Below are 25165 nucleotides of genomic sequence, written 5' to 3' on the forward strand. Positions count from 1 at the left end.
TTACAACTACCGGTTTGTAGGTAGAGGCCCACAAATTCCCCTGAGGATAAGATGAATGAGTGCCGGTTAGTGAGCGACTGTTCATTTATGCCCCAGGGAAGTACAGGAGACAGCCAACAGGAAGCCAATTTAGGATCGATCCAAAACGGCAGACTGAAACAAGACTCATCCTAATGAGGAAAGAACTCAATAGGGAAAACCCATCCCAATGTGTGTTGGGAGGGAACGGAAACAACCGTCATCCACGAGGATGTATCTCAGTGGGGAAATGGCAGGAAAGGATAGACACTTTCTGCTTAAGGGGTTGGCTCTACGTGGAGAGATCAGACACACCCATATATGCTAGGGAGGATATACTGGAGAGACCTGTATCAACAAATAGCAGGAGACAACCATCAACAGATACACGGCAACAACTGCATCATGAGTATCCGAATGTTATGATTATGCATGTATGCATGATGCATGATGAATGTATGATGAATGCTGACAAACAGACATGTAAACACACAGGTCCAGGAATCAACCACCCGATACTACTCTTCTTCCATAGGGAAGGCCAAAAACACCAGAGAGCAAACGCGATCTGCTGGAAACCGGGATATCAGGGAACAACACCATCCTGCGGGGAGAGGAGAAGACTGCTCTGCTGGAGAGACGAACGCTAACGTCTTCAGTAAACACTCTGCTTGGGGAACTACCCCACAAAAGTATTTCAACAGCAACCTTGCTGGGAATGCCCCACGGTAGGGCTCAAACAAACCTATACTGGAGATGCCCCACAATAGGGCTAACAGGGACTTGGAAGAAGAATGTTGTACTGCCGGGAACATGAAGATAAACAACTTCAACCAACACTGCACTGAGCAACCTTGCTGAGGAGAAACCAAAAGAGGTTCGACAGGAAAAAGATACAGTTATGCTCGAGATACGAACAAATGTCTTACCTGTTGGTAATCATACCAACCTCGGGAGAGCACTGCGGATCTCCTAAGTATCCTTCCACCATCGTGAATGTTCACTTTGTTTAAGAACAATTTTTTTTTTTTGAAAAATTTGTTTATTTTGAAAACAATGATACTTTATCAATTAAAAACATGCAAAACATTTGTTGAGTTGAAACGAATAAGAATGCAAATAATTGGATAAAAGCTCAAATTGATGTGATGGAATGGTAGTCTGCAAAGGGCAGGACTCCATAGATCTGTACAAGTTTTGAAATCAGTGATATATATTGGAGAAGGCTACATTGAACATAATGACCTTTCCTCTACCATTCCGAATTTTCGATGTATTCGGAGCTTCAGTCGATGACGAATCGAGAATCCCTGACGGATGACAGATATAGAGCACAGTCTTGTCAAGATGCAGTTACTTGCCAAATCCCTAATTTTTGCCTAGATTGCCCCAGTGTGAGGTGATCAATCTAGCGGGATGCAAATTCTTTTTCAATGTCTCTAAATTTTGCTTGGATCGCCCTTTCGGGTTTTCAATCCACCGAGACGCTCCTTTTTGCCTAAGTCGCCCTTTGGGGTGTTCAACTTAGCGAGCTGTTTGCTTTTTTTTTCTTTGTTTTAGGCGAAGTATTTCTTGACTGCATCGGGATTCACAGGACGAGTGAACTTCTTCATCCATTGTTGTAAGTGTCAAAGCACCGCCTGAAAAGGCTCTCTTGAAAACATATGGACGTTCATAGCTTAGGGTTCACTTGCCCCTGGAATCGAGCGCGAAAGACAAGACTTCCTTTAGCACAGGGTCATCTTCTCAGAACTCGAGACTTGACCTTCTTGTCGAATGCTTTCATCACTCTCTGCTGCTATGACTGACCATGACACATGGCAGTTGATCTCTTCCTTTCGATTGGATTCACCTGGTCGTAGTGACTCTGAATCCATTCAGCATCAGTCAACTTGGGACTTTGAGGGTGCTATTTTTTCTTTTGTTTCTTTCTTTCTTTTTCTTTCTTTTGATTTGGGTTTCTTTTGATTTTACACCCTCCTCTTTCTTTTTTTCTCTTTTTTTTCCTTCTTTTTTTTTGATGCCCCAGTTGGCTGTTCTGCTGATTCTCGAGATGCAGCTGAGTGATATTCTTTTCTTGCTCAAGAAGTCGGGAAATACCGTCAGGAATCCCTTCAACATCATCTTCGTCCGCTTCGAATACAGGGAATTCAAAATTGGGAGATGACGTTCGATCATTATGTTTAATGGGTTTAAGAAACAACCTGCATAATGATTTTGATATGAAAAGCTTTTTGGAAAACAAACAAGACAATCGTTATGCAGATGAAAAGATTGCTTTTATTCCTGTTTTTAGGGTTTTTTGGTGATCACCAATTTCATGTAAAAAGCGAAAAAGGCAGACAAATGGAAAAACAAATGTTTAACATGAATTTATTCACAAAATGTTGCCAACAATGTCATCACTTCTCCTTTTGGCATGGGAGAAGGGTTTTTAAACAAAGTGATTATTACTCTGACTTATGAACAACTGTAGGAAAGCCCACAGTGACCCAATTTTGATAGATCCCACCGGGGATGACAACTGTCAGTATCTCTTGCATCAACAACTTCTGTTTTCTGAACAACCCTTCTGAAGAAAAAGTCGGCGCCAGCCCAGGACTTGTCATCTTCAAGCTTGATTATCACGGGGAACCAAGTCTTCAAAGTTCAGAATACCTGACCTCACGAGGTCTTGAACCTTCATCTTCAACTGAAAGCAACTATCCACATCATGACCAGGAGCACCCGAATGATACACACAATGCTGCTCAGGCCTATACCACCACCGAGGGTTGACGGGTATAGTCGGCGGGTCTCTGGGAGTAATCAAGTTCCGCTCTATCAACGAGGGATACAGCTCTGCGTAAGACATGGGGATCGGGTCAAAAATGATCCTCTTCCTCTCATTACCCGTATTGGCTTGATTATCATTGGGAGGCTGGTAAGCCTGCTGTTGCAGACGATGTTGCTGATGTTGATACTGCTGAGTTGGTCTTCTCTGCTGTTGTTGAGGTTGAGTTGCTGGAATAGTCACAGCAGCGACCTGACGATGTGGTCCTCTGTTTGCACTCCTTCGACGGTGCACAGCATTTGTTTCACTCTCTCCCCTTCTGGGTGCCTCAGAGAATGGCTTCTTAGAACTTGAAGAGTTTGAAAAGCCAGGATCTTGAATCTTTCCTGCTTTGATAAGGCTCTCAGTCCTTTCCCCACAGACGACAACATCAGAAAAGCTACTGAACGAGCAACTTCCCATGCGATCCATGAACACTCCTTGCAAGGTTCCAATGAACATGTCCGTCAGCTCTCTCTCCAGCATAGGAGGTTGCACTCTAGCGGCTAGCTCACGCCATCTCTGGGCATACTCTTTGAAGCTTTCCTTGGATTTTTGACACAAGCTCTGCAATTGGGTTCGGCTTGGCGCCATGTCCATGTTGTGCTTGTACTGCCTCAGAAAGGCTTCACCCAGATCTTTCCAGCTTCTGACTGATTCTTGCTTCAGATCCATGTACCAGTCCAAAGACGCTCCAGACAAACTGTCTTGGAAAAAGTACATCCACATCTTTTCGTCATCAGTATAAGCAGAGATTTTCCTGAAGTAAGCTTGCACATGGGTGCGAGGACAGGAGGTACCGTTGTACTTTTCGAATGAGGGTGCCTTGAACTTGCACGGGATTCTCAAACCCTCTACCAACCCCATATTTGTAACATCAAATCCGAGGGAGTTCTGGCATTCCATCGCACGGATCTTCTCAACCAGGGCATCAACTTTACGATCCCTATCCTCAATTCTGACCACTTCATCATCCTCACTCAGCAACGTGAACATGTCCTCTTGTTGGTCGACAAACGGAGCTGGATGACGAATCGGAGCCCGGGTAGCTCTGACATTGACCTCTGCAGCAAGAGGCTGTCCATTGATTCTTATTCCTCTCAACTCTTCCCCGACGGCGTAGTCGTTAGTGGGAGCAGTAACATTGATAGTCTCATGAGCGGGTGCAGCAACAGGCGAAGCACGGTTGGAAGTCTGAAGTACAGTCTCTTGTCTCTGAACCAAGGCTCGGAGCTCTTCCTGACCTTGAGCAACCCCTTGCATCATCGTTATGAACTGGGCCATGTTCGCCCTCATCTCAGCCAACTCGGTCTGAACTTGGTCCATGCTTCTTTGTTGATTAAGTCTGGTAGAATACCGGTGCGGTCTTTGATCAGCTATCCTGCCTGACACAGGAACCAGAATGAGAAGTCTTGTCCCCAAAACATGTCTGTAATGCAAGGATCACATGTGCATGATATGCGTATGATGCGGATGCTATTTTATCATGAATGATCCTGAAAAGGATATGCGTATGCGAGTTAACTTTTTTCATGCATTATTTTTTTTTTGGAAAATAAACATGCTATGATGCAAATGATGGAGCCAAGACTGGCAGGCTGTGCATCTTAGAACACCGGATCGGAGCTTTGGCTTGAATTCTGATCACAAACATCTGAAACCCAAAGTCAATCTGATCAACTGGCATCTGAACCCATATCTGGAGAACTGAGTCACCATCTAGTCACCGACCGGTCACCATCAGTACCTGTTAAAATGATCAAACCCTTCCCACTCACGGGTGTCATCTAGGCCAGGGTAAGGTCGAGAGAAACGCAGCATAAATAACCTTTCGCAGAATATCATCCTGTGCACACCCGATGTATGCACCGATAATATCCCACCAGGGTCTGAACTGCTCGTGATATCAATGTTCCGCTAAGTGGCGCATACCACCCGCTTCCCATGAATCACTCTATTCCTAGGTTTCCTAGATTTCACTCATAGCCTGGGTATTAGGCCTTTTACCTCGAGTAACCCCCACCCCAAACAGAGAAACACATCCAGCACAGCAGATGAATATGAATGAATGCAAACATTAATGCGAACAATAAATGCAAACAATAAATGCAAACAGTAAATAATGAATGCAATGACAAAACAGCAAACAGCAACCAAAATCCTAACCTAGAGAGCGCTAGGAGAGACTCGCTTAGGGAAGATGGACCAACAGAGGTCAACTTCTCTATAATCCCCAGCAGAGTCGCCAGCTGTCGCATTGCACGAAAAACCGGCGGGAAAACAAGAACAACAGAGCCGCCACCGTGCGTTATTTATCCCAAAAGAGGGAAAGGAAACGCTCAGAGTAAACCTGGAAAAGGCATGGTCTCGCGACCAAAGAGAATGGGATCGGGAGTCGGTTATGCGAAGGGAAGGTATTAGCACCCCTACGCATCCGTCGTACTCGACGGGATCCACGCACAATAGAAAGGACAATGGTTGCTAAACACTGCTCACACACACACACTGGCTGAAAGAGACACAAGGAAACAGACTGAAACTGACTCGGCAGGATATCGCATCCTGGGCCTACTTAGTCTATCAAGCATAGACATCAGAGTCGAAGTAGTTCGGACCAGGGAAACGACACATGCTCGCTAGGATGTCGCATCCTATGCATACGTATCTCCTTGGACGAAGGAGAATCAGAGCATTCGTAGCTCGGCTGACACGCACACAAACAAACACTGGCAAAGGCAAACGTGGAGCCTGAATGCCAATCACTGGACTTACATCAGCATCCGAACCAACAAACACACACAGGAAACCAACTGCCAATCGCTGGACTTACGTCGGACTCCAACCAGAAAAGGAGAAACAACTCACGCAAACAAAACAAAAGGGCGCCTGGAGAGATCAACTCATCTCCTGCCTACGTACCTCATCTGGTATGAGGATCAGGGCGACGTAGTTCCCATACGGAGGGAAAAAGGACTAGCCTAACCAGATAACAGAGGGAGACACAACTAGGGAGACTACGACTCGAGCCTAGATGTTATCATGCAAAATCATCCCTAAGTTAAGGTTTCTAGCTAACTTGCACAGGAAGCAAGCCTATCCTAAACATGACTTGCACAGGAAGCAAGCCACACCAAACCTATCTTGCACAGGAAGCAAGCTAAAGCAAACCTAACTTGCACAGGAAGTAAGTCAAACTAAACCTAACTTGCACAGGAAGCAAGTCAAACAAGCACACAAGCACAAGTAACACACACTATATGCAAACAATGGGCTCAATCAAGGTTAGGTTTTAGTCGAGGGGTCATATCAACCTCAACAAACAAACCACTGTAACTAGGTAGTGTTAGCTCTTAACCTTGCCATTGAGGGGCTAAGGTGAAGCAGATGAAAGGAGATGAGGGGTGTGCCTCATTGCTCTTATCCCTGGTCAGGGAGAGCATTTGAATATCAGAAGCTGTGGGAGTTCAGAAAGTAGGAACTCTCTCCACAAGTTAGACTCTATAGATCTTGGGTTTTTACTCACTATGCATCAACACAGGTAGTGTGAGCAAGGTGAATGACACACAGAATAGTAGGAGATAGGTTGCTTATCTCTTGGATTCTACCAATTGCCTCTTCACTTAGGAGGTCTTTGAATATGTACAAGGACAATTTTAAACAGTCACAAACATTGCCTCTTAAGGAGGACTTCAGACAGTTGCCTGGCCAAGTAACAGGCCAGGTCTTCCAAACTACCTGAAGATGAGAAATTATACCTCAATGCAAATTGCTATTCAAGCAAAGCAAAGCAAAGTTCACAAGGAACTAAAAGAAACTAAAGGTACCAGATTTGAAGAACTGAGTTGAATCGTGGTTGTTTGGCTTCAAATGGTTGAAACAGATGCACCAAGATGCTTTAGATGGTGAATGGTCAAGGAACTTTGGCTCAAGCTTGCTCGATTCAGCTCCAACTCAAGGCTGCCATGGAAGGAGCTTCTTCAAAACAGTAGTGAAAAAGGCTTTACAGATGGAATATGACACTTGCAAAGAGCTCAAAAATGGTGGTGAGTGATGAAGCAAACAACCCTAGCTCGTGTGCTTTGGAGTTTTTTTCAGAAAAATTCAGATGGAGCCAAAGTGAATTTTTGAGAGAAAGAGGTTTTTTGATCTGTTTGAGTGAGAGTGGCTAGGGCTTTTCAGAGTCCAAAAGATGCATATATACTCTGTTTAAGGTTTGTGTTAGTTGGTTAATGGAAATGGTAATCCAAATTGCTAATGAAGTGTGTTTTTGCTAATTGACCAAATTCACTTAAGTTGCATGGTGCATGGCTCTACAGTGCGAATTTGGGCCCAAACCATTCTCCAAATGTGATTTCTTAGCAATTTCAATTGGCAAAATATATTGGAAAGGCTTAAATTGCAAAATCACTTTTTCACCTTACTTGAAATAATTCAAGTCACTTCAAAAAGTACCATTTTGATTGGTGAGTTTTTGGTAAATTGTGATGACATATTTGGAAAGAGGGCATCAAATGTGACTTGTAGCAAAAAACCCCACCCAATTTGGCCAAATGGTTTGGAAGATATGCCACTTTGAAGTTCAAAAATTTCTGAAAATGATTTGATCATAACTTGCCAACCATACATGGGAATTGAGTGTTCTGGGACTTTTTGGAAATGGGAGAACAAGATCTTCAACTTTCATGTTGGGAAAAAATTCATTTGAAGCTTGTATCATGATGTAATTTTGAGGATCAAGACTTTCCATTTTTGGCAAATTCCAATTACAGGTCAACTTTCTATTTTTGGAAATTTCTTGTCTGACTTCAAATTCTTCCATGATGATGTTTGACATGTTATATGAGGCTTATATGGACATGAATGAGGCCTCTCAAACCAATTCCCACCATCCAATCACTGATTAAATGCACAGTTGACCAACAATTGACTTTCTAGGGTTTCTGGTGGACTGCACATTGACTGATGACTTCTGAGCATCCAATCTTTGACCAAAACACTTCCAAAGGACCCCTAGGTCATGTGAACATGTTGGACCAACCCTAGGGCCTTGTCTCATTGGAAATTGTACTTGCTTGCTTGACTGACTGATCTCCTGACCAGTTTGACCTAATTCTTCTGAATGGCTTGCACTTGGGCAAAGGGACAATGCAATGTTATGCAGTGGACTATGTTATGTTAATGACCTAATGATGAAAATGTATGTACAAATGATAGGTGCAAATTTGAGGTACTACACCATAAAATAAACAAAAACAGAAGGAACGTCAGCTTTCCAAACAGCAACAACTTTCACCATCCCTTCCAGCACCCCTCCAAGTCTTCAAAACAGCCAGGGACAATTAATCAGAAGAAGAATCTTCTTCACCTTCATCTTCATCTTCACTTGTACCTTCAGAAATTTCTGGGCTTCCAGAACCTCCACTGGATTGGGATTTTGATCTTGTAGTTGAGTCCTTCCCAGTCTTTTCTACTTCTTCCTTCTCCAGGCTACAGATAAGAACTTCCAAAGCTTCTTTTTTGGCCTTGGCCACCCTTATACCATTGTCCAGTTCTTTGCATGTCTCTTTCAGTTGATCAATCAGACTTCCTTTGGATGCAGGCTCCCTCTTAGCAGATGTCATGATATCATTGACATGACTTCCCTCAAACAACTTGTAATGGATGGACAGAGGGGATTTTCTCCTGCTTGGTATGTCACTTGTGCTCAGGATTCCTGGTTGTTGACTCAGGATGATCCCACAGATGATAGATGGGAATGCAATGGGCAACTTAACAAAACTGGTGGAAGCATGTCTAATGGTTTGTTCAAATATGAACTTGCCAAAATCATAGTTAACCCTTGTTCCAATAGCATGAATGATCCTCCCAAGAGCAATGGAGATGGTAGATATGTGATTAGTAGGAACCCAATTTGCAGAACCAATCTTATGCAAGATGGCATACTTGGCAGTTAGTTTACTAGCTGCAAGGTGTTTCCTACTGGGCCATTCATTAACTTGGCTAGCTGTAATCATCCTACAGATCTCATTATTTGTGGCCTCTAGATCTACCCCTTCATCAGTTCCTTTCCCCAGGAACTTGTTGATGATAGTAGGTGATAGTTTCACACACTTACCCCTTATAAAAACTTTGCAGCCCTTCCTGCTGTTTCTTTCATATATCTCTTCAGAGATGTTCACAATGAATTCTTTGACTAACCCCTCATAGTACTAAGGCAGAGTAGTCACAGTTTTCATAAGACCATCTGTCTTAATTAACTCCATGACTTCCTTTACTTCACTTGCCTCTTTTCCCAATTCTCTTTCAACTGCTACCCTTCTTTGAGTCACAAACTTCCATTTGGCAGCACCACCTTCCACGTGAAACGAGATATTGTCAAGGTGAATAGCAGCCACTTTGTTTGGAGACTTCTTTATAGGCTTCCTTTTAACAGGGGAAATGTCTGAGACATCATATTTGACATCCTCATCAGATTCAGAACTCTCACTCTCCTTCATCTTTCTGACCTCTTCTTTACTCCAAGTCTTGGAGGGACCTATACCAGCACCCCTTTTCTTTTTCCTACCTGTCCTTATCTCAGCCATACTCTTCCTCTTCCCCAGTCTATTAGCTACACTTGTTTTCACAAGACTGACCAACATGTCATCTTCTTCCTCAGACCCTTCTTCCTTAATGTTCTATGCAGTATCAGGGGACATACTAGGTAAGTTTTTTCCAAGAGAACACAGACCCTCGGCAGCTACTTCCTTTTCTGTTTTAGATGAGTTATCATCTTTCTCAGCTTGACTTTCTACCTCAGGTGAGGGTTCCCTTCTGGACAGAGGGGTAAAAGTGTCCTTAACTCCATGCTCTTCGTTCAGTATGCTAGTAACTAGGTTTCTTATGATGCGATCAGTAGAGTGCATGTCCTCAGGTGATTTTTCAGGAGTGTTACCTTGCTTAGCTTTGGCCATGGAAGGTGTGCTTGGAACGTTACCTGGTATCATACGCAGAGGAGTTACTTCCATCAAATCTTCATCTAAAAATTCCATGGAGGAAGTTCTAGTATGAAAGGATTTTGAGCTAGATGTTGATGGATGCTGAGACATGTTGTTGAACTTTTGAGAAAACTTTCTTTACCCTAGCAGAGGTTCTTTGATTGTGTTCAGGCAGAGTGTGCTATTTCCAATACTAAGAGATGGTTCATTAGTAATGCGGCTTTTTCTTTTCATTGGCCAGACAATATTATTCTTGCCTTTTCCAAGAATTCTACCTTCTCATTCTCAAGTTGAGTTATGTCCTTTTCTTGATTTAAAGACTGTTTGTTCAATTCAACACTTTTCTGACACAATTCTCTGTAGGTAGAGGCCAATTCTTCAAAGGTTACTTCATCATCACTTGAGTCTTCATCAGATCCCCATTTTCCTGTCAAAGCAGTCACAATATTTGTAGCCTCCTCTGTATCACTCTCATCTGACCAGGTGGCAGCAAGACTCATCTTCTGCTTCTTGAGGTAGGTACCACATTCTGTTCTAATGTGTCCATACCCATCACATTCATAGCACTTTACTTCTTTTCCTTCTTTTGGCTTTTCTTCTGACCTTCCTCTTCTTCCATAGCTGATGTCAAATGAGATGTTTTTGACATTTTCCTTGGATCTGACATCCATTTTCTTTAACAATCTGTTAAACTGTCTCCCCAGCATTGCAACTTCATTGGCCAACTCTTTATCCAAATCCTGACTGTTTTCCTCTTCTGTGTTGGATACAAAGGCAATGCTCTTGGTTTTCCTTTCAGTTCCCTCAATCAATCCCACCTCAAAGGTTTGGAGGGAGCCAATTAACTCATCTACCCTCATGTTGGAGATGTCTTAAGACTCTTCTATGGTAGTCACCTTCATTGCAAATCTCTTAGGGAGTGATCTGAATATTTTTCTTACTAACTTTTCATCTGACATCTTCTCCCCCAAGGCTCCAGAGGCATTAGCAATCTCAAGGATACTCATATGAAATTCCTGAATGTTTTCATCTTCTTTCATCCTTAAGTTTTCAAACTTGGAGGTGAGCAGCTGAAGTCTAGACATCTTTACTCTAGAGGTCCCTTCATGAGTGACCTTGAGAATGTCCCAAGCATTTCTGGCCACTTCACAGTTATTTACCAGCCTGAAAATATTCTTGTCTACCCCATTGAATATTGCATTCAAGGCTTTAGAGTTTCCAAGAGCAAGATCATCCTCCTCCTTGGACCATTGTTCTTCAGGCTTCTTCTCAGTGGTGGCTTCTCCTTCTTTGGTAATGACAGGATGCACCCAACCTGTTAGCACAACTTTCCAAGCCTTGTTATCAAGGGATTTTAGAAACGCTACCATTCTAGGTTTCCAATAGTCATAGTTAGAACCATCCAAAATTGGTGGCCTATGAACAGATCCTCCATCCCTCTTCATTGTACCAGAAAGTATTCTCCCTAGATCTCACCCAGAGCCAGAGAAGGATGCCTGCTCTGATACCAATTGAAATTCTGGAATCAGATATAAGATGTCGAAGGTAATGTCACGGCACTAATATCTATTAATACACAATGGATAATAAAACAGAAATGTAAAGCAATCAACACAAGCAATTGTTAACCCAGTTCGGTGCAACTCACCTACGTCTGGGGGCTACCAAGCCAGGAAGGAAATCCACTATAATAGAATTAGTTCAAATACTATCCGTACACTTCAACAAGTTACAGTCTTTCTCACCTAATCTCTACCCGTGCAATTTCTACCTAAGCACTCTTAGATATGAGAACCCACCCACTTCCCTTACAATCACACACCCATGATTTTAAACAACAATCCCTTGTGAAAAGAAAATACTTTTCAATTACAATATTCTTGATTTTACTTCACAGTTTCAATCAAGAAGACACACTCTTGATCTTGCTTCAAAGCTTTGATCAAGAAGACAAATCAGTCCAATTCAATCATCAATGGATGACTTGAATGACCTACAGACACAAACCCTAGCTCTCTCTCTAAATTTCGCTCAGTCTTGGTTGTGTGTACAAACAGGTTTTCTGAGTCCCTTTTTATAGAAACATTGGACAGCTTGAAAACCCTAAATATATTTTCCAATTAAATCTTTTCATATCAGCTGTAAAGATCTCCTTGGAAAATAAACAAATCTGGTTGATATCCCTGATAGATTGCGCCAGCTAGCCATATCTTCAATCAACCAATGATTGCCACCAATTGTGCAATCACAAAACACCAGACATTCATACTGAATGTTCTGTGTACAGGATGTCATGACATCGGGTCTGACATCTGGAAAAATCCTGCATAATCCAGTTTCCTTTTATAGCAGGTACAACCATATCAGTTACCATGACAATGAGAATGTCAACTGACACAATCCTGCAGCATATGTCTTCCATATAAGCTCCAGCAGGTACAACCAATATCAGAAGCCTTGTCTTTGTATGTGGCATTCTGAAACAATCCTACTTGCATATCTTCTTTAACTCCAGTAGGTACATAGGATATCTCATGTTAAGACATCACACATAACATCTTGTGAACACTCTTTGTTTTACCAAAATTGCTGCCAACACTTAGAATCAACACGCTGGATGTCCCTTTTCACAACCTTACAACCTCTCGGGTTGACACTGCAGATAGCACAACTGTCATAGTCATGCTCACAATCACTCACCATACAAATATCCTTGTGCATCGCCACTAAGGACCTCTGAATAAAACGAACATCAAACACTTTAAACTCCCTAGGACAACCGTCTACCATATTAACAGAATAATTCCCATGAGCGGGTAATGGATTTGCTTTCACGTTTGGTGCACGCTCCTAAAAGGACACCATTCCACTCTTTATCAGTTTCTGAACCTCGTACTTGAGCGGATAACAATTCTCTATGTCATGTTCGGGTGCTCCTTGGTGAAAAGCACGACGAAGTTCATGCTTGTACCACCATGGAAGTGGTTCTGGAATTTGTGGCGGGTTTCTCGGTTGGAGTAGGTTCTTGAGAACCAAAGATGGGTAAAGCTTTGCGTAAGTCATTGGAATCGGGTCAAACGAGACCTTCTTCTTCTCAAATTTTTGTTGATGGTGATTACTGGTATTGTTGTTGTTGTAGGTGTTTACTCGTTGCTACAATTGTTGCTGTTGACATTGTTGTTATTGAATTGGTACTGATTGATTATTCGAAAATACATGAATGACTGAGGATACTTGATGATGGTGTTGACGGGGTGGTCAATTCCTTCTGATTTGAGGCCTCCTCTGCCTCCCACTAGAAATTACATTAGCTTCGCTATCTTTCTTCTTCCTAAAGCTACTGCCATATCTCTTACTCGATGATGCTTCCTCTTTTGACAAACGTCCTTCACGAACGCCTTCCTCAAGCATCATCCCCATGTTTACCATTTCGGTAAAGTCACTGGGGGCACTGGCAATCATGCGTTCATAATAAAATGAAATCAGGGTTTTCAAAAATATTTTTGTCATTTCCTTCTCCTCTAAAGGAGGAGTGATCTGAGCAGCCAATTCTCTCCACCTCTGCACATACTCTTTGAATGTCTCTTTATCCTTATGAGACATAGATCTCAACTGGTCTCTATCAGACGCCATATCCACATTGTACTTTACTACTTGACAAAAGCTTCTCCCAAGTCGTTGAAAGTACGAATGCTTGCACTGCCTAAACCCATATACCAACGGAGCGCAACACCGGTCAAACTGTCTTGGAAGTAGTGTATCAACAGTTGATCATTGTCAGTTTGGGCAGACATCTTGCAGGCATGCATCACTAGATGACTGAGCGGACATGTGTTCCCTTTATATTTTTCAAAGTTAGGCACTTTGAATTTCACCGGAATCTTCACATTCGACACCAGACATAACTCAGCAACACTTTTCCCAAACAAGTCCCCACCTCTCAACGTCTTCAATTCCTTGCGCAACTCAACAAACTGATCTTTCATCTCGTCCATTTTCTCATAAACATCCGGACCCTCAGATGGCTCAGAATGATAAATGATGTCCTCTACACGAGGTAAAGTGTGCACAACGGGAGGTGGCACAGACATGACCAGGCTAGATGCTGTCGCATCCGCGAAAAACAACCGGCGGGCTAAAACAAAACAAACAGAGCCGCCACCGTGCGTTATTTATCCCAAAGAGGGAAAGGAAACGCTCGAAGTAAACCTGGGAAAGACATGGTCTCGCGACCAAAGAGATATGGGATCGGGAGTCGGTTATGCGAAGGGAAGGTATTAGCACCCCTATGCATCCTTCGTACTCGACGGGATCCACGCTCAGAAAGATAGAAGAAAGGTTGCTAAACACTGCTCAAAAGAATGCACGCACACACGGGAAACAACACAGGTGGAATAAGAGGGGAAAGGGCTCGCTAGGATATCGCATCCTATGTCTACGTATCTCATCTGGAATGAGAATCAGAGCTACCATAGTTCGGCTCACGCACGCCAAACAAAACACAAATAGGAAACCGACTGCCAATCGCTGGACTTACGTCAGACCCCAACACAAACAGGCAAACCTGGAAACCGAATGCCAATCGCTGGACTTACATCAGACTCCGAACCAACAAACACACACATGAAACCAACTGTCAATCGCTGGACTTACGTCAGACTCCAACAAACAAGCTAACAGGGAGTCTGGTACTCGAGCCTGCTAGCTGTCAAGCAAACACACACAAAAAAGGAAAAGGGTGCCCGGAGAGATCTCGCACGATCTCCTGCCTACGTACCTCATCTGGTATGAGGATCAGGGCAACATAGTTCCCCTTAACAGGGGAGAAACTTTCTCCTAACCAGAGACTGGGAAATGACAAACTAGAAGGGAGACTGACTCGAGCCTAATAGTTATCATGTAATCCACAATGGTCCTAGGTTAAGGTTTCTATCTAACTTGCACAGGCAGCAAGCTATCCTAAACAGCACAGGCAAAGCAAACATACACACAATTAGCACACACTATATACAAACAAAGTGGGCTCACACAAGGTTAGACTGTGCAACACAAGCCAACTGGAATCGGGTGTAGTTAGCTCTTAACCCTAACATTGAGAGTTAGGGTGAAGCAGATGAAATGGGAAGTGAGGGTAAGACCTCACAGCTCTTATCCTTGGCCTGGGAGAGCTTCAGACAAATGAAAGTGGGAGTTCAGAAAGTTGGAACTCTTCTCCACATATGACTGACTCAACAAAGATCTTGGGTTAATATCCACAATGCATCAACACAAGGTGTGTGAGCAAAATGGATGACACACTGAATATCAGGAGATGGATTGCACATCTCTTTTATCTTCCAATTGCCTCATAGAGGTCTTTTCCTGCTTGGCACAAAAATAAACAAACACAAGCATTGCCTCTTAAGGAGGGCTTCAGACAGGTGTCTGCCCAAGTAACAGGACAGGTCTTCCAGACTACATGAAGTCAGAGAATTATACCTCAAATGGTTAAGCAACCAAGCAAAATCAAAAACAAGTTCTAAAGAACTTAAGCAACTTATGTACCTGAAAAAAAATCTAACTCAATCAGTATACAACTCAAAAAGTCAAACAAACAACCACTAGTCAACAGACACAGTCAAACAGACAAGCAAGCAATGCAACAAGGTGCAAGCCACAAGCTCAACTCAAATGAGCTAAAATCCACCTACAAAACAACTCAAGATTAGTCAACATCAACCAATTATTCAACTCAAGCAAGTGAATCAATCCCATTATGGCCATGTGCTTCTTAACCTGAAATCAAAACTCAACTGTGAGTCACAAACCACTAGGGCAAAGCCTAGGGCCAAAGATGGAGAAATAATCTAAAACAGAACATGAAATTCAACATAAATCAACCTCAATCAATTAAGAACACAATCTAAAAGGTCTCATGTCAATAGCATCAACCAAATTCATTTCATAAACCAATCATGGCAAGGTATGCAATTTGAAAGCACATTGAGGCAACAGAATGGACAAATGCACATTAATTCAAAAATGATTCAATTAATCTCAACGAAAATCATGGATAAACAGAACATACAACCTGATCAACACACCAAAAATCAAGGCAATTGGGCAACATTAGGCATGGTAATCAAATTGCATAAGGCAAGGCAATCAAAACAAGCTCAAATATGACACCAAATGTTACACCAACTTAGCACAAGCCTAAAACAGAAATGGTAGATGGTAAAGACCTCAAACCAAAGCCAAAACAAACTTCAATATGTCTATAAACAATGCGAAAAAGTTCACCTTCATATGATAAAGCACAAGCATTTCACAAATGATTGAAATTCAAGACCATTCAAAAGTGCACAAATGACCATCCAGAATGAAAAATCTCAAACAAATCAGAAATGAATCCAAAACTTCCAAGACAATTCATGATCAATCAGAACATCCACAAGAAGCATCATACATAAAATCACATCATTTGGAATTTATTTGGCATGGCAAAGAAATTAATCAAATTGAGCAAGCAAAGGTGTGACACACATTATCACACCTAACTTAGAAAAATCATAACTCAACAATGGCAATTGATAAAAATTCAAACTCAACACCAAAATGTCCATCAAGATGTCTAGTTTCTACATGTAAAATTTCATGAGCATTGGATAAGAATTGAGCATTTCCCAAATGATATATCAAGGAAATGTCAAGAATGCATACATGTACACAAACCCTAGGGCAAAAAATTATTCAGCCAAGCACAATTTGCAAAATAATATTAAAAAAAAACTAGACAAAAAATGTGACACAATGCAAAAAACCACATATTTTTTGGATGATGATTTAATTTGTTATGAATTTTAGAAGTTAAAGAAAAAATAAAAAAAAATCATGAAGCAACATGTACATGAACACATGGAGGGAAAAGAAAAATATGTGAAGGCTTTTGAAATTGTGGAACCACCTGGAATCGAACCAGGCGCGTTTTTGAATTTGGTTTTGGCGCCCAAGCCAAAACGACGATGTTTTGGCGCCCAAACCCTAGGCGCTGCATGGCATGGATTTCGTAGCTAATCCAGAAAATTCCTAGCTAATTTCGTAGCTAATTTCCTAGCAGATTCGTAGCAAATACTGGACAGCAAGGTTGAAGATGAAGATCATCTTCCAAATTTCCAGATTTTCAAAACATCACCAAAACTCAAAATCAAGCACAACATCATGCATTATTTTTCACGTACATCATAAATCCATGAATCAATTACACAAAAACATCATCAAATGCATGGATCGAATGAAATAAAGTTTATCATCAAAACTTCAAATGACCATATCTCACTCGTTTCAACACCAAATCACTCCATTCAAAGCTCAGTTTCATCACCATTAAAAGATCTACATGATAGGCCTAATGAATTGAAGAATTAAAGAGGTCGAAAAACCTACATCTTGATGAGCAGTCCCTTGATTCACGCGTTTCCAAGGTTCTTGATGCTTTAGATCTTCTCCAATATACTCCTTAAGATGAATGATGATGAATATGAGGCTCAAATGCTCTTGAATCAACCAGAATTGGATTTCACCATTGTTGCTTAACCTTGATGTATGCTTCAACCTTGCCATGATTTCCTTTGAATCTTCCTTCAATCTTGCTCACAAATGCTACCAGATGATGAATTGATCAAGAAAAATGGAGTGTGTTTGAAGAATTTCAAAGAAAAAAGTGAGAGAAAGTTTTCATGAACTTTGTGATTCTAGATCTAAGATTGGGAATTGTGAAAAACAGTTAGAGATTAGGGCTTTATATGCAATGCTAATCATGATTAATTATGCCTAAACCAAATGCTAATGAAATGGATTAAGTTTGGAGGTGTTTTAGCAAAAATGAGTTTTTCACCCTATGCATGAAAATGCATGGTGAACAGTACGAATTTCCACTTAGTTTCACTTCAAATGATGTTTTGGAGCCAATGGTGAGGGTCACAAGTGCAAATAATTCACCAATTTCAAATTCCAATTTTTCCCTCCAAAATGCAAGTGAATTTCCAAATATTTATGTGAATGTAATGCATGTCATGTAATGCCAAATTTGGAAACTAGAGGTTAAAACAAGAAGAATGCAAAAAGAGCCATCTCATTTGGACTTATGGTTTGAAAGTTATGCTCCTTTGAAGTTCCATGTTCACTTGACCAAGATTGATCCATATCTCTTCAACCACACATGAGAAGTTGATGTTCTTGGACTTTTTGGAAATGGGAGAGAAAGATCTACAACTTTCATGTTCAACAAAATTTCGTTTGAAGCTTTATTGATGATGTAATCTTGAGGAGAAAACCTTTCCATTTTTGGCAATTTCAAATTATAAGTCACTTTCTATTTTTGGAAAGTTTTGTCCTGACTTTATTTTCTTCAAAGTTGATGTTTGAAATGTCAAATGAGACTTGTTTGAACATGAATGAAGTATTTCTAACCACTTCCCACCTCCAAATCCAACAGTTGACTTTTGGTTGACTTTTGTAGTTGATAGATGACTTGGTCATGCACAGATGAATTTGAGCCTCAATCTCTTGATGAAGTGGCTCCAAAATGAAACCCTAGCTTATACAAGCTCAAAAAAACCATATGATGATCCCCATCTCAATGAAGATCTCATCTCCTTAAAAAACCCTGACTGGCATAACTCCACTGATTAGGGTTGACCAGAGGTCAAAACCCTAATCCCAAGGAACTGATCAGGCACAATGAACCTCCTGGTGATGATAAGACCAATGATGGTGGTGATGTACCATTTCAACCAAGATGATGATCAATCTCCTTGAGGAACCAAGAAACCCTAATGGAAGCACAAACCCTCAGATGGCTAGTGATCAATTCATGAGACCCTCAAGCTTGCATCTCTTAACCTCTCCAACTTCTGAGAAAGACCTAGGAGGATGACTTGCTCATTGTTTCCACATGATATGCAAATATGCAATGACTAATGCCCTAAAAATGAAATGCAATATGCTAAGCTAGTCCCAAGAGAGGAGGGCAAATTTTGAGGTGTTACAGCTGCCCCTATTCAATCCACTGTGAACCTGTCGATATGAATAGCCTCGGCTTTCAGATGATCAGGGTGAAGAGTGATTGAATACCAAGAACAGACGAACAATTTGCACTCTGTTGGGAGAATAATCACTAATGCCTGCCAGAATCGGCAAAGAAGCAATCTCAAAGAAGAATCCGTCTGGTACGGAGAAAGGTCGACCTGAATACCGAGAAGAAACGTTGACCTGAATACCAAAATAAATGGTAACACAGGGATAACCATGGCCTGAACACCGCTCATCCGCTGGGGATTATTATTATTATTATTTTTTTTTACTTTTTCTTGAACCCCGGACCTTTCTGATTGATAATTTTTTTACTTTTTCTTGAACCCCGAACAAACATTTCCTTTTGCGCGAATGATCCCGGATCACCGCAATTGAACCACGACAACTTCATAGTAGTCGCATTTGCCAAATAATGAACCCCATTCTCCATTTGAACCCCAGTCGCCTGACGATAACTCGCGATCGCCATTGTGAACCCCGCTCTCCGGAAAACACCTCGTGCCTCCCTTTCTCCATTTGGACCCCGTTCTCTAGAAAATGCCTCAACACTTCCTTTTCTCCATTTGAACCCCGCTCTCCAGAAACTTATGATAATTCCGCTGGCAACGTCGGAAATAACACCAAAATACCACTCTGATGGCGACATATCAGAGGGTACACCTTCACAAAAGGAAGGTAACATGTGCCTCTCTTCCTCAGAAGACACCCATAATGACCTCTGTTGACCTCAGCCAAAGTCTAAGGTGACACATGAACAAAAGATAATCCTGAGGAACTCTTCCCGGATATAATCTTCAACTCCAATCTCCGTTTGAACCCCGTTCTCCAGAAAATGTCTCAACACTTCCTTTTCCCCAATTGAACCCCGCTCTCCAGAAAATGCCGCAACACTTCCTTTTCTCCGATTGAACTGTATTTTCGCGCTGATCGCGTAACGTTCTTCGATTTTATTTCCATCTCCGCCCGACGGAAAAGTTTCCACCAATATCGTACTACTGGGGAACGTTGCTGATCTGACGTCATGATGCTAAACTCCTCAGAGTAACATCTTCCAACTTCTATCTCGCACGACAGAAATTTCCTCCAGTATAGCACTACTGGGGAACATTGTTGCTCCAACGTCACGATGCTAAACTCCTCGGAGTAACATCTTCACCATCCGGCGAGACCAAATCTCAAGCGGTAACCACGACTCGAGTAATTGATACTTGCAATGCTGCTGATTTTCCAAGTAGCAAAACCACTCCTCCAACGGTAACCACGACTTGGGAAGCATCTTCACCAACTGGCGAAACCAAATCTCAAACGGTAACCACGGCTTGAGACTAGCCTATGCTTGCAATGATGATGCATGACCTTTTTCAGCGTAATGCTCCATAATCATGGAAATGCTACGCGGTTTATTATGCAATATGCTATGCTTATCTACATGATGAATGCATAAAAAAGTATCCCCCTTAAGGGACTCTTCTAGGGAGGTCGAGGCACTCTGCTAAGGAACTCGCCAACACTCCGATCTCCACCCTGCTGGGGAATAACACTGCTGCTGGGAAATAGGCCACCCTTACCAAGAATAACCTCCTCCGAACCTGATCCACTTGGGGACTTCGCTGGGGAAAGAACCACCAACGCACTCTGTGGGGAAACCAACAATCTCTGACTTGCTGGGGATATAACAATCCCGACCCTGCTTGGAGAAACCACTATCAACAGATACCTCCGCTGGGGGAATAGCAACCTCCAGGCCTGGCTGCTGAGGAAACACCGATCTCCAACCTGCTGGGGAGATAACCATCCCGACCCTGCTAGGGAAAACACAGACCTCGAATCTGCTGAGGAGGTAACAATCCCCATTCTGCTTGGGGAAACCAGGAAATTCTGGTACAGAACACCCGTCGACTCGTCGAACCATGGCATTCAGCATCCAAATCCAATGTCAGCTTTCCAATTTTGAGAACTCCCAGACTCGTCTGGACTTTTCTGATTCATCACCTTGTATTCTCGACTTCTCCGTACTCCACGGCGATCGAACTCCTTGGATTTATACAGACTTTTCAATCTTCAGACTTTGAAGAGTCTTCTTGATTAATATCCAGGATCGTCGTACGTCTCTCGTCGTCTTATCACCATTCTTCAATTCTTTCGTCCCTGATTGGACTCCGTGGGGATCTTTTGTCAAAAAGCTTCCACATCACAACCTGCAAGTGAGTGAAAATATCTAACAGTACCTGCAAAAGAGATCGTTAGATAAAAACGTGCCCCATGCGTGTCAAGATTTCAACACTTGGGTCACTCAACCTTCCGAATAAGATTTCAAGTTTTCAATCTTATAAACCTGCATTGGAAGGGACCTGTATGTCTTAAAATGCAAAGATTCTTTATAAAAAATAACTGGATGTTTTTGCAATCAAAGCGGTAATGAAAACAAAAAACAAAAATTATTTGACTGAATATGCATTTTATTGATTGAAAAAGTGTGGCTCAAATGAGCAATACAAAGGAAGCAATTCCTGAAAAGAGGTAATTGCGCACAAAAGGAAAATCTATCCTAATGGCAATGTGAGACCGTGATCTCATCGAGTTCCAACTCGGTTACACCCCATATGTCCTCAGACTCTCCGTGCTTTCTGCCTTCTGAACAAAACGATTCCGATTGATCCCTACCGGGGAGTATCCATGTCATATCCAAAGTAAACGATCATGCCAGACGCAGTTGTTCGTTTCAATCCCTCTTTTGCCTGGACCGCCCTTCCGGGTTTTCAGTCCACCGGGATACCCTTTTTTGCCCAAGTCGCCTTTTCAGGTTTTCGACTTGCCGGGTGTACAATTTTTCCTTTTTTTATCCCTAATTTTTGCCCGAACCTTTTCATCATTTTTTTTGTTCGCCGGGATGCCCATTTTTGCCTGGACTATTTTATTCTTTTCGTCCAGCGGGTCTCTTTATACGAAGTATTTTTTAACTGCGTCCGCATTCACAGGGGATGGAAAATCCTCGCCATCCATGGTCGTCAACAACAAGGCTCCGCCAGAGAAAACCTTCTTGACCACGAATGGACCTTCATAATTGGGTGTCCACTTGCCCCTACGATCGTTTTGAGGAGGAATGATCCTTTTCAGCACCATATCACCTACGTGATACACGCGAGGTCGTACCTTTCGGTCAAAAGCACGCTTCATCCTTTGCTGGTACAACTGCCCATGACAAATGGCCGCCAACCTCTTTTCCTCAATCAGGCTCAACTCTTCATACCGAGTCCTTACCCATTCCGCCTCTTGCAACTTCACGTCCATCAGGACTCTCAAAGAGGGAATCTGAACCTCAACTGGTAGCACGGCTTCCATTCCATATACCAAAGAGAAAGGCGTTGCCCCAGTAGATGTACGCACCGAAGTTCGATACCCATGCAATGCAAACGGCAACATCTCATGCCAATCCTTATAGGTCACGACCATCTTCTGCACAATCTTCTTTATATTCTTATTGGCCGCCTCAACTGCCCCATTCATCTTCGGATGATAGGGAGAAGAATTGTGATGCTCGATCTTGAATTCCCGACACAATTCTGCCATCATCTTATTGTTCAAATTAGAACCATTATCAGTAATGATTCTCTCGGGAACCCCATATCTGCAAATGATGTCTTTCTTCAAGAACCGGGCAACGACCTGTTTCGTCACGTTCGTATAAGAGGCTGCTTCCACCCACTTGGTGAAGTAATCAATAGCCACTAATATGAACCGATGCCCATTCGAAGCCGTAGGCTCAATCTTTCCAATCATACCAATGCCCCACATAGCAAACGGCCATGGAGACGACATCAAACTCAACGGATTTGGAGGCACGTGCACCTTGTCAGCATAAATCTGACATTTATGACACTTCCGCACGAAATTGAAACATTGGGCCTCCATTGTCATCCAATAATAACCTGCCCTCAGCAGCTTCTTCACCATTGCATTCCCACTGGCATGGGTACCGAACGATCCCTCGTGAACTTCTTTCATCAATTGGCTTGCTTCTTTATCATCAACACATCTGAGCAAGACCCAATCAAAATTTCTCTTGTACAGAACCCCATCCTTATTCAGGTAGAACACCATGGCCAACCTTCTCAGAGTCTTTCGATCCTTCTTGGATGCTCCCTCATGATACTCTTGGGTCTCCAGATAGCGCTTGATATCATAATACCACGACTTCTCATCATCAGGTGCTGTGTCAACAGCAAACACATAAGTCGGTCTATCCAGACGTCCCACCTCAACACTGGGGAACTGATTCCACCACTGCACCTTAATCAAAGCAGCCAGAGTAGCCAAAGCATCTGCCAACGGATTCTCTTCTCTAGGCACATGATGCATTTTCACCTTGGTGAAAAATGTCAACAGTCTCCTCGTATAATCCCGGTATGGAATTAAATGAGACTGATGCGTATACCATTTTCCGTTAACCTGATTCACAACCAAAGCCGAATCTCCATATATAACAAGGTTCTTGATTCTCAAATCAATCGCCTCTTCAATCCCCAAGATACAAGCTTCGTATTCAGCCACGTTGTTGGTGCACTCAAATGTTAGTCGGGTAGCAAAAGGAATGTGGGATCCTTTCGGCGTAACCAAAATAGCACCAACATCGCTACCATTCACGTTAACGGCCCCATCAAACATCAAAATCCATTCGGATTCAGGGTCAGGCCCCTCCTTCGGGATTGGTTCCTCACAATCTTTCGATTTGAGAAACATGATGTCCTCATCAGGGAACTCAAACTTCATCGGTTGATAATCCTCAATGGGTTGCTGGGCGAGGTAATCAGACAATACACTCCCCTTGATTGCTTTCTGAGAGGTATACTGGATATCATATTCAGTCAAAATCATTTGCCACCTCGCAACCCGTCCGGTCAATGCTGGCTTCTCAAAAATGTATTTGATTGGATCCATCTTGGAAATCAACCAAGTGGTATGAACCAGCATATACTGCCTCAGTCGGCGAGCAACCCAGACCAAAGCACAACAAGTTTTCTCGAGCAGTGAATATCTTGTTTCACAGTCGGTAAACTTTTTGCTAAGGTAGTATATGGCATGCTCTTTTCGACAAGACTCGTCATGCTGCCCCAATACACACCCCATAGACCCCTCGAGGACCGTCAAATACAGGATTAACGGTCGTCCCTCCACAGGAGCCATCAGAATTGGAGGCTCTTGCAAATACTCTTTTATTTTTTCAAATGCCGCTTGACAATCATTATTCCACCTGACCGTTTGATCTTTTCTTAATAACTTGAATAACGGTTCGCACGTGGCTGTTAGATGAGATATGAACCGTGAAATGTAGTTCAATCTACCTAAAAACCACGAACCTCTTTCTCCGTTCTCGGTTCAGGCATTTCTCTTATTGCTTTTACTTTAGCAGGATCAACCTCGATTCCTCTTTCACTCACAATGAACCCCAGCAATTTCCTGGACCGCACTCCGAAAGTGCACTTATTCGGATTCAACCTCAGTCTGAACTGTCTTAGCCGGTCAAACAACTTGGCCAGATCTACCAAATGCCCCTCTTCTGTCTGGGACTTTGCTATCATGTCATCAACATAACATTCAATTTCATGATGAATCATATCATGAAACAAAGTCACCATAGCTCTCTGATAAGTAGCACCGGCGTTCTTGAGACCAAATGGCATCACTTTGTAACAAAAAGTGCCCCATGGTGTGATGAACGTTGTTTTCTCCATATCATCTAGCGACATTTTGATTTGATTATATCCAGAAAAGCCATCCATGAAGGAAAACACCGAGAACTGAGCTGTATTGTCTACCAACACATCAATGTGAGGTAATGGGAAATCATCCTTCGGACTAGCTCTGTTCAAATCCCGGTAGTCCACACACATTCTCACCTTCCCATCTTTCTTCGGGACTGGCACAATATTTGTGACCCAAGGCGGATAATTAGTGACAGCTAGGAAACCTGCATCCCACTGCTTCTGCACTTCCTCTTTAATTTTCATGGCCATCTCAGGTCGAGTTCTGCGCAACTTCTGCTTTACTGGAGGACAATCTGCTCTCAACGGTAGCTTGTGCACAACAATATCGGTATCCAACCCTGGCATATCTTGATAAGACCAGGCAAAGATGTCGACATACTCTTTCAACAATGCCACCATTCTGCTCTTAACACTTTCCTCCAAAGCAGCCCCGACTTTCACCTCTTTTCTGACCTCATCGGTACCCAGATTCACAACCTCAATTTGCTCTTCGTGCGGCTGAATCACCTTCTCCTCTT

Source organism: Lathyrus oleraceus, chromosome 7, assembly GCF_024323335.1.
Source record: "Lathyrus oleraceus cultivar Zhongwan6 chromosome 7, CAAS_Psat_ZW6_1.0, whole genome shotgun sequence".
Taxonomy (NCBI): domain Eukaryota; kingdom Viridiplantae; phylum Streptophyta; class Magnoliopsida; order Fabales; family Fabaceae; genus Lathyrus; species Lathyrus oleraceus.